Source organism: Ochlerotatus camptorhynchus, unplaced genomic scaffold (assembly GCF_037179485.1).
Source record: "Ochlerotatus camptorhynchus isolate MF236.1 unplaced genomic scaffold, CSIRO-AGI_Acam_v1.1 ptg000312l, whole genome shotgun sequence".
Lineage (NCBI taxonomy): Eukaryota > Metazoa > Arthropoda > Insecta > Diptera > Culicidae > Ochlerotatus > Ochlerotatus camptorhynchus.
In genome coordinates this window covers 1292235-1307004 of record NW_027040800.1, presented here as the reverse complement: position 1 = coordinate 1307004, position 14770 = coordinate 1292235, and the positions used below count along the sequence as shown (strand labels likewise).

Below are 14770 nucleotides of genomic sequence, written 5' to 3'. Positions count from 1 at the left end.
ATTGTAATCGAATTAATAATTACAGAGTATTTAATCTAATCTATACACACTAGTTAACTGTTTTATGTTATAGGACATACGTTAAGCTCTGGGCGTAGTCTGTGTTCCACTTCGAAATTACTTAGCTCAGTACTTCAAGAAGGGGTTCGACATAATTACCTCGAGACTACTAATTATTCGCCTTACAAGAGAGTGATTTAAAGACTGACTGTCATTTTGCTACTTTGAACGGGTGAAGACGATCACGGCAAAATTAATACAGTAATAGCTCTATATAATGTAGCTTTATTTTTCATTTGGCTACGTTACATCGAAACAATATGAAAATATAACATTATAGTAAGACAAAAAATTAAAAACAATCTTATAACATTTGAAAGAAGCGGCGCCGGTGGTGTAATGGTAAGCGTGATTACCTCTCACCCCAACAGATCTGGGTTCTATCCCAGTCGGCACCGCCGGGATGTTCCCCGCCATTACCCAACGGCATCCGATTCCGGTTCTTCCTCCGCTTCCACTCAACAACCGTTTGGCTACCGCTGCTGCATTGGTTCCGCCACGTACTGAGATGCCAACCCCTTCGGCTAATCCGCATCGACAATCATATGCGGCAACGTCTGCTTACCCTTCCCTGGAGATGCCCAACCATCAATTGAAAACGAAGATTTGCTCACAACAGAGGAACTCACTACCATCATGGCAGAAGCAATCATCATAAAGCGCTCCTAGAACCGAACAGATTCTTGCTGCATCACGTTTCATCGACAATCATGAACCGTGAAGCCATCAAGATCGCCATCAAGATCATCGAGTTCGTTAATTTCCTCAACGAGCGTAGTATAGACATCGCTATCATCATCGAGACCCATTTGAAGGCCGAGCTGAACGTCTTCCTTCCCGACTTTCAGTTCGTGAGACTTGACCGCAGTGGGGAGTGGCCATCGCTGCCAGACGGAACATCAGTTGCCGGCTGCTACCAAGCTTCCTACTGAATACAATCGAAGCCATCGGGGTTGAGGTGAGCACATCACTTGGCCCAATCACCATCATCGCGACTTACTGCCCAAAGCAAACCACCAACAGAGACGGGTCGTCAGTGGCCCTCCGGCAAGACATCATCATCACTAGCGACCTAAATGTCAGACACCAAGCTTGGGGCAATGGTCGGCGCAATCCTGAACGAGGACCTTCAAGAGGGACATTACACCATCTTGGCCTCGGACACTTCTACCCGGCTGAGTCGGTCCGGAGTTCATGCAACCATCGACATCTTCATCAGCAACATGGGCCACAACATCTCACAACCTGTGGTCTACCAGGAGCTGAGTTCGGACCACTATCCGGTGGTGGCCGAAGTAGGTTTCTCTGCTTACAGGTTACAAGCATCCTGGCGCAACAACCATTGCGTTAGCTGGGACCAGTTCCAACGCTGCGTTGACACTGCTGTTGACTACGAGAAACATCCGGACACCCCCGAAGACGTTGACCGGCGCCTGAGTTCCATAAAGGAGGCGATATCTCGAGCCAGAGAACAACAGATAGACCCACTAAAGACATTATAAGACTCCGTAGCGCAATGCATAGGCAGTACCAACGCACTGGACTGACCACCTTGAAGACCCATTGCAATCCCCTAACAAAAAATATTCAAGCCAGGACGGCGGCCCTTAGAAATGAGGACTTTAGTGGCAGGTTGCGTTCACTACCAGATTGTGCCAAGCACTTCTGGAAACTAACAAAAATCCTTAAAAATAAGCCAAGGCCCATTCCACCACTTGTACCGTTGGATCAAGCCAATGATTCAGTCGTCCATCTGATAACCCCTGAATAGAAGGCTGATGCTATAGGTCAACACTTCGTCAGCTCCCATAATTTCGGACGGAACATGACTAGTCCATTCGACATTGTGGTTGCCGAAAATACAGCCAACCTCCATCAAATTCCCAAACAAGTTTTCTGTGGAATCCGAGATTACGGCTGATGAACTGTTGGCCTATATCAAATCATCTAAAAACATGAAGGCCCCAGGTTTCGACCAAATTCTGAATCTGGAACTGGATTTTCAATCACTTGGGTACTTCCCTCATGCTGCTGGAAGTCAGTTAAAGTCCCCATCCGGAGGAAAGATCCATCCTCTCATTCAAGCTACCAACCCATCAGCCTTCTCTCGGGGTTGTCCAAGCTGTTCAAAAGGGCAGTATACCAGCGACCCCTGGCATCTGCCGATGAAAACAACTTGTTGCTCGAGGAGCAGTTTGGCTTCCCTAAAGGTTGCTCGTGTGATAAACATTCTCAGACAGAACAAATATGTATCTAAAATATCTGCCATGGCATTGTTGGACTATGAAAAAGCGTTCGATAATGTCTGACACGATGGCCTGGTCTACAAATTGCAGCGATGTGGTCTTCCACAAGGTGTTTCACAAGGAAGTATCCTTGGACCCATCTTGTTCAATCAGTTCACCTCCGATAGGCTGGCTCTCCCTGATGGTGGATCGTTGTCCCTGATCGCAGATGACACATCCATCTGAGCTCTGATCCCAAACTTCAGAGAGGACTAGATGCATCAGGACATCCTGTCTGATTATTTAAACAGCTGGAAGATCCGTACAAACGTGGCAAAGATCCATGTTATCATCTTTCCTCATTCCAAATCTCCCAGACTTGTTCCGTCTGAGAATAATAAGATCAACTTGAACGGCACAGTGGTGGCATGGTCCAAAGAAGTAGTCTACCTCGGTCTTGCACTCGACAGAGAGACCGCAAATTGCCATCACCTAAAACTACAAAGGGTCCAATACAAGATCCTGAGGGTGATGCTCAACTGTCCTTCACGCTCTCGAAACGCTGGTCTTCAGACACTGGAGTTACGGAGAACTGCTACCATCGAAAGGTTCAGGATTGCTGTAGGCGATCCAGACCATCAGGAATCTGGCACATTACGTTAAGCTTTAGGTTAAGTAGGGGAAATGGACGTAATGTCGGCCTAAATGCCCCTAATTTGGGCCCATACATAAATTCAGCAATCGACTAAATTTTCAATAGCGACCAAAAATATCCATCAGTACCGTCCCAATGACGCGTTCATCTAGATAAAATTGATAAATAGCAGATTTTTAGCCCAATCTTAGATCCATAGGCCAACATTAGAGCCATTTCCCCTAGGTAGGTTATCAAATTTTTAAAACTCAAACTTAACAAACCCAAAGGGTTTTCTGTTAACTAGCGCTAAACGCAATCGTCATACTTGTTAATTGCTAGCCAGATGGGCTAGTTTAAAGGGATTCCCCTAACCTCTGGTCTAGCCACGGAGATCGTCTGGGGTGGGCTACACTCGCCTCTTTTGTTGGCTAGCTCGAGCTTGACACCCTACAGCTTCAAGGTCGGCTCCTGGCTTGTCGATAATAATCAGAAGTACAAATCACCTTATCGTTATTTTCAACTCTTTTATTACTTACGGTTTTGGTGCCTGTAGTGTGTGTGTGTGTGTGTGTGTGTGCCCGTAATTAATGGGTCCTGACTCCGTATTCGGTGGTATTAGCCGGTATTTGTTGGCGACTCTGTATATAACATAATAGAAATAATGCATAGTATGTAAGTAAAACATTGTAACCATTGTATTTAGTCTACTTTGCTTGACGAAATAAATTTCACTTCTTTTCAAAACTTATAACAAACTTGGCAGATCGATCTATCTCGCGCAATGGCTGAAGTAGAAGAGAACCTTCTCTTCAGTTTGATCTAGTAGCTTCCCCCTTGACCTAAGCCCATTTCCACCTCCCTCCCACTTTTCCACCACCCCTTGTCCATATCCTTCTACTGTTTCCAACGCCCACCTTCATCCTTACTCCTTCCCGTTATGTGTACTGTGTTATGTGTTGTTGGTGTGACTCCGTTACAATATTTAATTGGACCGTTGGTTTGGGAGTGGTCTTTCATTTGACTTACATATTTAATTATATTTACATTCAAAACAAGACAATATTGCATACAAGAAACTGACATACTGATTTAATTCACAATGAATACACATATACTCTATTCCTTGCTCTCGCTATCTCCTGATTTTTCTCGCTCGAAGTGAATCAATAGGGTACAGGAACCAAAATGGGAACATACTAGAATAATCAATTTATCAGAACAAAGATGAAGAGCCAAAGGCTAATGAATTGATCTGAAAAACCAATGTTAAAACATAATGAATCAATAAATAAATGAAAATTTTACTACTACCGATGAGACAACGAAACCCAACCCCCTAACTCCTTCCATTATCCTATCCTTCGAAAATGTACCCCTCTAACCTCGGGTAAGCCGGGAGTATTTGGCCCAACTCCTACTTGACATAGAATTAAGTGAATTTAATCACAAAAAAAAGAACAATTAACTATCGGCTGCGTAAAGCTAACGCGATTGAGCCTTCCAAATAAACGTTGTAGCTAAAAAAAGCTTCTAATGATTTTTAAAGAAGCATCAAAAGCAAGCTTCTTAACAAGATTTTTATAGAAGTTTCAAAATACAATATTGCCGGCGTCCTACTTAAAATTCCTTTTCACCCTTTTGACAATTAGATTCCTTTGAAATCATGTTCAAATTTTTTTTTTGAACTCAACACTCTCCTTAATAGCGGTTCCAGTTGTGTAGGGATAATCGTTATTGCGTCTCACCCTAAAGGGCCTGGTCCCAGTCGGTGCCACCGAAATTATCTAAGGCATAAAATCTATGATCACACTTTCCTTCGGAAGAGAAGTAAAGCCGTTGGTCCCCGGTCCATGAGTTGATGGGTCGACAGGTAGGGTCCAAGTGTGAGAGCTGACTTCCTGGCGTCGGTAGCATTGGTATAAGGTAGATGAGGAGATGAAAGTTCCGCTATAGTACGACAGTGTGAAAGTTGATTTTTTTTTTTTTAATTCTTTATTTTAGAGATTTTCAGATGTGAAAATTGTACAACAAAAGTAGAAAGTGAGCAAAGGATAGGAGAGATATGAGAAAGGTTCATCTCATCTCATCTATAGTATAAAATGTTCACTTTAAGTCTGATATTGACGTTAAGCATCTCCGACTATGTAAATCGTTAACTTCACGCATGAAGTAATAAAAAACATGATTAGTTTAAGAGAATTCCAAATTTCACCGGTTTTCAGCTAGTAGCCCAAGTAAAATTTGAAGTTTTATGAAGTAATACAAAGCTACTATAAAACAACATTCATAAACCCTGGGTAAGGCTGTTTTCTATTGATGCATCCACCAAAAACTCATTAAGACTAGAATCTGTCGAGTTGGTCCATCCTAGAGAAGGTTCTGAAAAGGTGTATTCTCGACGCTCTTCACAATTAATTTACCGCAAAAAAGGTTGGATGAGGAACGCATTGAGAACCATTAGAAACCAGTATTAAATCTACAATAAAAGCTAGTTGGAAGCTCAGCCGAGATATTTTTTGACGTAGGACTACGTCTGTGATTTGTATCTGGGGGTACACTTTGTGAAAACCGAAAATGGAACATGTAACGAAACTATGAAAGAATTTGAACGTTAATAGCTCAGCTGCCCCTGGACCAATTTCAATAATTTTTATCACCAATCGATCAGAAATATGTTTACGCATCAATAACAATGCTTCCGACTGTAGAATAAACCTATTAAAGAGGTGGTAAATGTCAAGCATTGTCCTAAAGTGTTGAAATAACCAACAAATCCACCAATTACATACATGCATATGCTGTTTTCCCAGCACAGTGTCATCGGAGAATCGTTTCTAGACGAAACATGTCGTTAGTGAACGAAACAAATCGAAGTGGCATTCGCCTCCGATCTTCGGCCGTGTGCGAATAGTGTAGCATATCAGATATTCAACATTATATGAAACATACCAGATAAACGCAATAGTCAAAATCATCTCTCATTAATATCAATACATGAAAAATATTAAATAAGAATCTCAAGCTCAGTCATTAAAGTTTATAGCGTTAGGAACAGAAAATATTGAACATTTTCCCACATTCAAACCTGGTAACTTTCCAACAGTCAAAAAACCTTGCGTCACATAAATTGGATTATTACCATAGCAACAAATATGAACATGTAAACCACTTCAAATAATTTTATGTCCAAGCTCCTCCCAAAAAGTTATATTTGTAACCGAAACTTTTCATAACCAAAAAGCTGAATTGAATAAACATTCTCAATTTAACCATCATGGAACGCGTATCATTATAATAGGGAGCATGCAATTGCGTAACATTTTGCACACTCATTGCCATATTCAGAACCAAACACCTCCAAATAGTGCGAAATAGGTTAGACAGGGAGAATTGACTTTTATCCCTGTAGCTGTCGCTTGTAGTTTTTTGTTATATTTGTTTCTGTAATAATTGTATAGTACACGTTGATAGGATTGAGTGTATGTTTTAGAAAAAGTGAAATTTCTGAATCATAAATGATATTCCAAATCTCCTTTTCCCTCTCCCCATCCATTCAATTGTCATTCACTAACCTCGGGAAGACCGCGAGTAATCGGTTGAAATCCTTTAATTTTTGATTTAAGACACAAATAATGTATAACGCAAATGATAACATGGCTCTGTAAAGTTTATTAGATTGAGCCTGTACAAATAAATTAATCAACAAAAAACCAAATGATTTCCAGAACACACAATTATCACTTACGCAAATCGGAGAAGGTCAAGTATTTCCGATTCGTCATTTATCGTGGAACTGCTCTACTTCCAAACACAAAGGTCTGCACCAAGATACAAGCTACTTCGAGTTCGAAACATCACAATTACAGTGGTTCGATTCTTGTTATGTCTCGTATGCGAAGTGATATGCATTTACTGACAGAATATGAGAATGACAGGATAAATTTTCTTCGTCATTAATCATGCAAACAGTTTTCTTCAATCTTGTCGCCTAACAACTACCGTTCTGATTCATATTTTGAACAGAAAACGGGCATTTAGTTCATGGTAACACATTATTTAGTTTCGTTTCTTCGATACACTGCTGAAGTACCGTTAATCTTTCTGAGATGATATTTTAAAGTAAATATCAAAACTTTTCCAAAAAAATGTGTTATTTATATAGGTGCTACAAAGATTCAAACTTCGGACACTTATCTTTGAGGAGCTTCAAATTTCGGACACCCGATTTTGTATATGTTTTTGGTTTAAGCTACGTACGATAACATTCACTGTATAATTTCATTTCATTCGATTTCATACCTACGTTATATTTCGTTTAATCTTATCAATAAAATAAATGCATAAAACTGTCTTGTCCGAAATATGAATCACAGTTTTTCACAGTGAAAAAAATGTGATTCATATGTCGTACACTTTATTTTTTAGGAATATTATGGAAGAACGCAGGCTGATTAAAGGAACAAGGTTGAAAGGTTTTTAATGTTTATATTACATAGCTGTATAGGTATTTCAAGATATCACTATTGCACTTTTTGTTTAAGGTAATACATCTTCAATATTTTATCTCGCCGTTACAATGCATTAGCAAATCGAATTAAAATCTTTTTCATCTCGATAATTTGATCATCAAGTTATATGGCAGTCAGTCAGCTTTAAACGACTACTCACACTCACACTTAGTTGCGGCCCAATTTACACTTCGTTAGTTTCACTAATTTGAATTCTTCTGAGTGCAATTTTGTACACCGAATTAAGCACACTGTGTACTTCACCTTACATCTGAGCACTCTTGAAAAGGACTAACTTGACTCTACCGTCACATCACTCTTATAAATGGATTGTGATGAACAAATCTGCTCCGTAGCGTTGAATTCCGATAACGATAATAATACATAGCAAATCCACAATCTCGTACTGGCGAGCAGTGCTGAGCTTTGTTATTGTCATTGACAGACTTTTGCATAATATTGAAAAAAATGTTTTCACATCTATCTCTTTGCTAGGCTTGAGAGAAATTTGTGGCATCGCGGTTGATAATTTTAATTTATTTAAGCGGTGATGATGTTGGTTCACTCGCAACTATTTTTGATTTAAAATTAAGTGTTTTCGAACGAAAGTGTACCAAAAGTGCTTCTTTTTTGCCGTTCAACGACGACGGGTGTGCTTTCGCGAGTGTGACGTTTATTGGATACGTTTCTTAGCACAGGTGTGTTTTTTTTTTGTAACTAGCGTAAGTGTGCCTGCGATTTGCATTGAGTGTCGGAGATTGTGAGTAAGCTGAAGGATGTCTCGCTGGATACACCCAAGACTGGACAGGCGGTAGCTGGTGGCCGTGAACGGGTCCTGGGGAAAGCACTAGATGCGACCCCCCTCCCAGATAACCATGGCAATACAAGAAGTATTACAACAAAGGTAATTGCTATTAGATATTTTGCAAACAGTGACAGATAGCGGACATGAAGAACCAGTGGAGGTGCCGTGCAAAGGTGTTTATCCTAGACAAATGGTAAGTTACACATTCGCTGCTGTCGTTGTCGTAATCGCCGTCGTAGTCGTAGCACAGACAAACAGACGTAACTTTTTGAAAAAGTTATCCTTGAAAACATAGTATCTCAAAACATAGAACCTCAGTAACGACATCTCTCGGGCTTCTCGCGGAAAACAAGCTTGCTCGCTAACTCGCAAACAATATTGCATTAAAGTTCTATAGAATGTATAGAAACGTCAAAGTGATCCGATGCCAGGCGAGTAGTTCGCGAAACTCATAATATTCAAATCAACCGTTAAATGCGTGCACGAAGATACACAATGAAGAGTTACGTCTGTTTGTCTGTGGTCGTAGCACATAGGTAACTCTAAGACCAGAAGGTCCCGAAGAAACGAGCTCAATTTTTTGGCTCAGCTCTGGTACTATCTTCGGTCCCAAGCTAATCGATTCACCCCTCGAACATAGGAAAATCCACTAAACCCTCATTTTATCTGTCAAACATAGTGTTCATAGCGAATCAAAACAAACATAGTGTAGTACTGGAATTTATACTAGAAAGGGGTACGTTAGTCGGTTTGCTGTCAACCGCTGAAAATATGAATTATCGCGTATTTCTGTTGCTCATTAATGGCAAGTGAAATTCGAGAACGTAATTTCATTTGAATAGCTTGTTTAACCAGGTTTTAAGCAATCGTCACGTCGGTCATAGCTTGTTATGATTGCCTGAACCATGCGTAAAGAGAAAATCGAAACATTGAACGTCGCGTGAAAGTGGATCTAAATAAAGGCCTAAGTACTCTATCGTAGCTTTTAGTTTAAGGATTTCAAAGATCGTCGGTTGCAGTGGCTTGCTTACTGAGTAGAAAAACGTGGTTCCAGGTCCTTTCATATTAAAAATGTATGGTAAGATCGCTTGTTTATCATGTATTTTGTAAAACTTTTCGTTGTCGTCGGTGCCGGGTTTGAATAGTTAAAAAAAAACTTAAGAGACGCTATAATGTGATATGAGGAGCTCGGTGGCCTTAGAGCAACCGGTTTTGCTTACTGAGCAGAACATCATGAGTCTAATCTCAAGCCCATCCACATTCAAGATTCGTCAATCGTTTTATTTGTTATCATGACTACATGGTAATAACAGCAACTCGATTATTAAAAAGGAGCTCGTTTTTGCTTACTGAGCAGAAGACCGTGGGTTCAATCCTAAGCTCCTTCGCCATATATGAATGTTAGGACATCAATTCAGCTTATCGTTTACCAAAACGAACCCTGCTGCAAACCCAACCCTTTTATCCAACATCCCAGTGATTTCTCGTGGAAGTGCAGAGGTGTTCTCGGCTTCCATCAAAGCGAATGTCACGTCAACACATTCCTACCCCTTCCGTTCTTGACCTGTGTTTGGGCGCGGCCGGCGCTGGTATTGCCTAGTTTTAGTTTTGCCCAGTTTTTACACATTGAGGATGATTGCTAGTCCCAAGCATCGTCTATTGGTTCTCTGTGTAATTACAGCTGGTTTGGCAATAGCAGAGTAGCAACCGTGGGCGGTCAATCATGCTCATGCTCATGCTCTATCTCTTTGATAGGCTTGATCCTCAAAAAGAAAACCTTCGTCAAAATCTCATTTATTTTTTCGTCAATCACAAAGATTCACCTGGTAACAAAAGGTTTAATTTCGTGCATTCTGTAAGAGAGTGTGTCAGAGAAATTTCTAAAAGCGTAGGTAACTCAGCGCATAAATTTCTCCCAACGAATGACTAAATGTCAATCACTGTTTGAGTCAAATTCGTTTTCAGTGTAAGCATTTGGTGACCAGCCGACAAAAACATATTTTTTGGGTTGGATTTCCGTTTCCTCGAAATTTGGTTAATAAAGAAGTTAATTGTTGGTTGTCATGGTGGTTACCCATGGTTACTTGTTTTTTTTTTTTAAATCAAAACTAACTGGGCGCAGATATATCGATCAAGAAGTGAGCAGTTCCACACCAAACGACGAATCGATCAGACTCGACCTTCTCCAATTTGTATGAAACTTTGAGTAATTGTTTGTTATGGGTGTTTTAGATCTTGCAAAGTTTTCAAATGGCGTCCTTGATTTTTTTTCAAAAAATTGTATCACGAAAACCGCTTTTCTGATCGCAATGACGTCGTAGAAAAAGTTGTAGAGAAAAATAATGTTTATTTGTTCATATTCAAGCCCAGTAGCGTCTGGTACTAGGTACTAGTAAGCCTACTTCAAACTACTTTTAACTAGGATAACAGGATTGTTTTGTAATCAAAGGAACACATATAGTCCATTTTACTTTGTATGCCTTGTTGATTGTGACAAGACTCATCTTTGTCCTTCGAGGATGATCTTGAAACAAGGGAAAATTGAATTAGGTAGTTATCTTTTTATCTACGTGATTCCTAATATTTTATTCTCTGTTCCCTAGTTTGAAGTGGTTAAGACTGCATGGTGATGCATGGTCATTATCGGTGTTATTACTTGATTTTGTTGCGAAGGAATTCATTTTTGACTGACAAAGGGGCGCACTTTTGGAGGGTGTTGCAATATTTTGAAGGGTATAAAGAGCGGTACCTTATAATTAGTTGTCTCTGCCACAAGAGCAGCGTTAGCTTCGTTGTTCTCGGGTACTGCTCTCTAGGTTTCAAACATCTCCTCCCCAACTTGCCGGGTCTCCTCCGCCGCATACAAGTCCTTGAAGTATCGGAGCATGTACTGATCGATCTCCAGGGAACCTTGAATTTGCTCTCCTCGCTCGTTCTGCAGCTCTGTGATGTGATTTTTTACGTCATCTATCACCCAACTGGAGGAAGGTAGATATGCTCTCTCCAGCTACGAATTTTTCATTGATCCGAATGAAATTTTGTGCGAAGCGCCGCTGCAGCTTGAGCATTTTCGCTTTCACGCGGTTGATAGTCGTCAACATGTCTGGATTTTGGTAGTAGCCATCATACGTGAGTCTCAATTGACCACTTTGTCAAGCAGTTTTGGCGTGACTTTCTACCAGCGATTTCACAAAACTGGACCAACTAATTTCTATTTTTTTATGAAACGCAAAAATTTTGGCTACTTATCTCGTGGTTCTAGAAGAAAAAAAAATTCAAAATGATGTTTTATTTCAAAGTTCGAGTGGTAGTAAACGTCATTTTAACTGCTCAAATGAAGTGGTTAATTGCGCGTAGAGACGTTGGTATTCAGCGTTAAAGATGCTGAATGCTTCGCTTGACTTCCAGCGGAAAAAAAGATTTAAGTTTTGGCTTCGCGTATGAGATCCAGCTGGGGAAATTCCTCCGGTGGCGGGTCCAAAACTGCCACCGGACTTGGAAATCGTCGATGTTTTCGGCAGTCAAAAGATGAGGGCGGAGGGACCAGAATCCACGTCCTTGTTCACGACCGAGGTGGGGAAGGCAAATTCGCGCTGTAACAGCTTTATGGTCTGTGAACGAACATACGTGTGTGGCAGCACTTCGCAGATGCTCGCAAAGCCCATAGCTTACATACATGCGATTGAACCTGGATGCCGCATTGTGCGTAACGTAAATATGTGGGTGCGGGTGTGGTGGGATATAGCTTCAGCCACATGTGTTGAAGCTGCAACTGCCGTACGGTTGCCTGGAGTGCCGGACTTGTGTTTGCACTCGTGGAGTCGCCCGGGCGAAGCACGCAATTAAAATCGCCAGCGAGGACGACGTGTTGCGTCTTGTGCCGAAGGTAATATGCGATCGTGCCGTTGAAGAATCTCTCTCTCTCTGTCCGCACGAGCAGCTGTCCCCGATGGCGCATAGAGTCGTGTTTTGCACCCTCAAAGCAATGAGGCGGCCATCCAGGCTCTTCTCCACATGCGAGAATTGAATGTGGTCTTTCAGCACGATCGCCTTGCCTGGTCCACATTGCAGACAATGTTGAAGCCAGGGAGCGAGCTGGTCATTCTCCACCTCCTGGAGTAAAACGATATCTAGCTCCAGCGTTCATACAAAGGTCCGAAGAGAGTCAATTTTCGTTCCGTTCGTAATATTGTTGATGTTGATGTTGTAACTGGAGAACTCAGCCATTACAACAGTGCGTTACTCCCATCTCGCTTGTCGTCGCAGTTATCCTCCACCCGAGGCTTCTTGCCTGGTGGTCGATTGCGGAGATGCCTTCTTGAGCTGGATGAGCCAACAGACGAATCTGTTTCGTTTCCATCGCACTTGTCACTAGCAGTTTTGCGATCCACTCCACCGCTGGCAGGGTGCTGTTGACCTGTAGAGGGAGTCAACGACCCGCTGTCCGATGGGGGAATCGAAGCCGAGGTAGAGAATCGTTGCGCATCGGTGGTAATAACTTATGTTGTCGATGGGGAATTTGTTTCGGTGGCGGCACGGTAGCCGGGTTGACCGAGTTTGGTTCGAACCGAGGCCGTGCAGCTTGGTTCGAAGTTGTTTTCGCACCGGGAGCGATTTGGTTAGTGTGTGCTGGTTTGGTTCGGAGTATAGTCTGCTTGAAATATTTTTTGTGAAGGCATCTGTTTTGCGGCATCGGCGTACGACTTTTTTTATTCTGCACGCAAGTGCACGATGTGGATGTATATGTTGTGATTCGAGAATTGCAATAAACACTTCGAGATTACTTTTGGTTTTAAGGTTGATTTTATTGAAACTCAATACGTCAGGTTATCTTACGAAGACATGGTACAATATCGATTGTTCATTATTTACATAGTTCATTTCTGCTTCACATTCTCACACTCCCTATCTCCCTATTGCCTCTATATGAGATAGCACACATTCAAATACTACTAGCAAGTTTGTATGCAAGAGGCAAAGCTTCTAGCTGACCACTAAAGCTTCTCCATTCAATATTGCATACAATACCATATGCGAATAACAGTTACGGCTCGCATCTCTCATGTTTACACTGACAATTGTCATCCGATGTGTCAGTACCGATCTATCAGTTGAATGGTAAATTGTTATTGTTTACTCCACAAGACGATGGTGATAATATCACCGCAGTTTGTTTCTCAACAGTATTCGCGGCAGTGTCGGCATGTTTGTAGCTACCCAAAATACGATATATTCGTCACTTCACCATCGATGGTGACCCACGACTCGATGTTACGATTCACTTTCATTTTCGCTATGCGGACACCGGTCGAAATACCAGAGAAATCGATATCGGCTCTACATCGTTGCTCTCGTACAGATATGACGTCACCATACCTTCCGAGGAAATCGGCGTGTTTTTGGTCCGACGCCTCGGGCAAATCATAGAGCCTCACCGCCACTGCTCCATCCTCCAGCGTGATCCTTAGAGGATATTTTTTCCGTCGACGGTAATGTCGTGTTGGTTGTCATGTTCCTCGTAGATTTGTTGTGCCAACTCTAGGTTAACGACTTTCACGAACGAAACACCGAGGGCTCTGTTGTTCTGTATACGTAGCACTTCACCTTGTTTCAGACCAAGAACGATCGCACATAATTTGTGGACTTTGGCAAGATCCGGTTTCTTCGGCACATTCGAAATGTATTTTCTCGACTGCCCATCGCGGAGTCGTTTGGACGCTCAGCGACACGGAAAAACGGCTCAGCGATGAGCAGAATACGAAAAAACACAGTTGACGTTCGGGTTCGACTTCCACAAACGATAGCAAAAACGCGTCTGTTCAGCTCGGAAGTTGAGCCACCGGTGCCGCTATTATATTTGTCACAACATATCGAAAAATCAGCTATTTGTTTTTTTTTTTCGTTTGTGAGCTATATTTTTTTGAAGTTATCAAGTCTTGGGTTTTCGCTCAATACTCCTATGCAACTAGACTACCATACCTCTCCATTGGTACATAGCTAAAATAGTCACATTATCTATTTTCTGCTTCTGGTGTTATAAGCATGAAAACTCAAAACTTGATCACTTCAAAAATATATTACTCAAAAACAAAACAAAAAAAACCAGCAGATTTTTTGATGAGCCTAAATTTTCAAGGAAAAGTATAAATCATATTGCACCTTCTGTTTACAAACCATGAAAACCATAAAAACAAATACAATCTTTTATTAAAGAGATATTCAGCCTTAGGCTGGTTCGCCTCTGAGAACCCCAGAGGGGAGTTCCCCTAGTTAAGGGGGGTGGGACTCCCAGAGGGAAATTTCCCTAATGACGTGGGGCAGAGTTTTTAGAGACAGAGTTTTTTTATAGTAAATACAATCAAATCAAAATCCCAATTCTAAATATCATTATATTGTATTTATAGTCTCCCATGACAACATACAAAAATACGGGCCTTATATTTTGCGATGAGGAACAACATTACTATTTTTATGAAATTATGAGATCCACTGTATCGTTTTTCTAAGGAATGGCTGTATAGGTAGATATGCAAAC

General features: G+C 41.3%; 1 protein-coding gene across 7 annotated transcripts in view; it reads right to left on the bottom strand.

Annotated features, from left to right (window-relative positions):
• LOC135707425 (uncharacterized) overlaps positions 1-14770 on the bottom strand; it is a 64534-nt gene that overhangs the window by 42316 nt on the left and 7448 nt on the right. For 2 of the 7 annotated variants that reach the window (XM_065229245.1, XM_065229247.1), the window contains one exon: positions 3459-3560. The gene's annotated coding sequence lies outside the window, so the exon portion shown is untranslated. Of the gene's footprint in view, positions 1-3458; positions 3561-7590; positions 8278-14770 lie in introns of those variants that run through there. The other 5 variants (XM_065229246.1, XM_065229244.1, XM_065229251.1 and 2 more) reach the window with 5 other exon arrangements.